Consider the following 3,432-nt stretch of genomic DNA (forward strand, 5'->3'; position numbering starts at 1 on the left):
CTTCAGCCGTATCAGACCTATTTTTGTTCCAAGCCTAGGAACTAAATCAGGGGTCTCCAACCCTGGCAACTTTAAGCCTGGCGGACTTCAACTTCCAGCTTTGCTGGCTGGGGAATTCTGGGAGTTAAAGTCCGCCAGGCTTAAAGTTGCCAAGGTTGGAGACCCCTGAACTAAATGGAATCCAGATATTCTTGGGCTTCTAGTAGAGACCTGGGACCTGCAAGTAGACCATGTTTTACTTTTTTATTTTCTGCTGGGTAAAATTATAACTATGCTGTTCAAAAAAGTCAGTGTTATAAATGTTCGGTGAATACTCCTCCTATAATGCATCATTTTATTTGCAAGCAATTGGGAACAGAAGTACTCACTTACTTTGAAAGGTTGGTTTATTTCTTTTTTGAAAGCAGTACTTCCCCACTGCTGTCACTATGATTTTACAGATAGGAAATCATTTGATTTATTATTTGCAAGAATATGTTAAGTCATATATCAAAAGCAAAATGTCTGCTATATGGAGTATGGAATGAAGAATGGTGGATGCCGTTTACTTGTCAGTTTTGGCTTATTTCTTGTCAAAAATGGAGGGGTATCAATGCATTTGGCTGCATCTGTATTTTCGGTTTATTTTATGTTTAACAAATGTTATTAATTTTTGGACTGTCACAATCACTAGACTCAGCTGTTATAATAGCAAAATGGGTATTTAAAATACATTCTTGAAAAGTCTAAAACAACTATAAAAACCAATTTTAATAATTTATTATATATCAGTCAAAAATCAAATTAAGCATCCTATAATTTTACATAGGGCCTCCAAATTCTTCAGTTTCCAAAATTTTTATAGTGTCTAAAGAGTGATAGCCAGTATAATTTACCTGGGGAATTTTACTGAAAAACTTCACATTTTATGAGGGATAAACACTGAGGGATCATAAACAGTTTCTCTCAAGATACACATATCGGGCAAGTCAATTCTGGTTTGAAAAAATCTTGCAACTAATTCATTACTAAATCACATATCAATGATGGAAGGATAGGAGTTCATAGGCTATGCTGAGTTTAATAGGAGTTAATAGGAGTTTAAATTGCACCGAAAATCTGATAGGAAGCTGGTAAAAATGAACATAACCTTTGGTGAAAGACAACAGGGTGACTACATTCTGGATTTGTTGAAGTATGATCTTCAGAAGCAGGTACCAGTATACAATCTGAGTCAGTCACTGGGACCAGAGGTGACTGATCCAGAGTGGATCCTGCAACATTATCCTGGAACATACATAGCCTCCTGCATTCATGAGCTACCAGTATAGTGCATTACAGTAATTTAAAGGGGGTGAATACTTGACTGACATCTCCACCTGCATAAATTAGAACTGCCTGATCAGGTAGAAATGGTAAAACAGTGCCTCCATTTTGCCAACTTCAGAAGCAGTTTAGAAGAATACCATGGTCAATTGTATCAAGACCGATGAGAGCTCTAAAAGACTAGGGGTAGACTACCTCCATCCAGGACCCAACAGAGGTCAATCACAAGAGGGACTAGTGCTGCCTCACTTTGAAACAAGTCTAAATAATCTCTCTCCAGAGAGCTCTCACAATGACTCCAAGTCTCCGTAACCTTCCCAAGGAAAGGAAGGTTAGAAACAAGATAATAATTATTAAAAACGGCTAGGTTCAGGAAGAAGCAGTCTATAGAGAACTTGATGACCTTGGAGAAGGAATATAGCAATTGACCAAATATTATTTAAGCCCAAAAGAGGAAGAAACTGTTAGAAAGAAACTTAAGCCGAAGGGCGAACTGCATCTTCTTTCAAAGTTGCAGATATAGTACATCCTACAAAAATGAAGCACTGATCATCTCCTGGAGCTGACTGTTGCCACCTCTCCTGCTCTCTGAAAAGCTGGGGGGGACATGGATCCAAACTGTAGATGGCTGAGGGCATATTGGAGAGAACCCTATCACTTCTTTACGCTCCAGTAGCCAAAATAAATCCCAGCTAAAATGACAAAATACTGTCCCAGTCGCCACATTGAACTCTGCCTATGAAGAGTTGAGACAGGTGAATCTGAGTGACTTTATCACACAAAGCTGCACATTCATTGCATCAAGCAGATAGGAGTCTATGCGAGACCCTCTTCCCAAAGGACTGTCGCTGCCTGTCAGTGTGTTGAGAGAAGAAAAAAGTGTGTGCTTCTCCTGTCTTATTGCCATAATGGAGGGTTGAATTTGGTTCTCCTTGCTTGGCCAGCTTAGCTTCTTGTCGTCCTTCACTACTGCATCTATCATGATATATTGCTTCATCTCCTATTTGTTTCTCAATAAACAAAAGGCACACCTCAAGTTGATGTATGTATGTATGTGTATATATATATATGTATATATGTGTACGTACATACATACATATATATATATATATATATATATATATATATATATATATATATATATATATATAGGTCTTTAGTTATTCGGGTTTTCTCCCGCGTAAAATTAGAAGTGTCTTGGTGACGTTTGAGTCTCATTCGTCATCTTCAGGCTTCAGCCGTGCTTCTGGGAGCAATGAAACGAAGCTGAAGCCTGAAGATGACGAATGAGACTTCGTCGAAACGTCGCCAAGACACTTCCATATGGATATATCATTGGTTCAGGTTTTCTTAGGCCTCACAGCCGGGAGAACTTGACTTGACTTTTTTCAGTGCTACATGACAGACATGATTAATAGTCTTTCCCTGAATTAGGTTTCTATTCCGCCTAACCTCCCCTGAGTTAGATGCATAGTTTTGCTCTCCCTGATTTGGGCCCCTACCTTTCCCTGAGTTAGTTTTACATTCCTGAGTTGGGTTTCGATTCAGGTAAAATGCATGATTTCCTGAAAACCATGTGGTATTTTGCTAATACGTATACTCTAAACGCTTGCTGATTGGTATAGCTAAGTTTCTATATGCTAATTCCCTCATTGCTGTAATTACCCCTCCCTGCTAAAACTGCATAATAAAAGAGACTGTTGCGATCTAAGGGGGATCTTTTTACAACATTCCTTTTACAACCCCTTTCTTCGTGCTCTCTCATTTTGAAGAACTCCTGGTGTGGTGTCTTTTATTTGGCTTCTTTCGTCCTTGCGAGGACCCACTAAATTGTCTCAGCGAGGGCTGAGACCCGTTCCTGGAACCCAGGACAACATTAACAGAGACCCTAGGACAAGAAATAATTGTTGCAGACCAGCAGCAACATCTGGGGCTCGTCCTGTCCTGTTGTGTTGTCCAGAGGCGCGATCGTTGTCTAGCGGTGCGTCACCTTCACCCTCATTGCTGTAGTTACCCCTCCTGCTAAAACTGCATAATAAAAGAGACTGTTGCGATCTAAGGGGATCTTTTACAACATCTCCTTTACAACCCTTTCTTCGTGCTCTCTCATTTTGAAGAACTCCTGGT

The sequence above is a fragment of the Ahaetulla prasina genome, unplaced genomic scaffold (assembly GCF_028640845.1).
Source record: "Ahaetulla prasina isolate Xishuangbanna unplaced genomic scaffold, ASM2864084v1 Contig18, whole genome shotgun sequence".
Classification (NCBI taxonomy): Eukaryota; Metazoa; Chordata; class Lepidosauria; order Squamata; family Colubridae; genus Ahaetulla; species Ahaetulla prasina.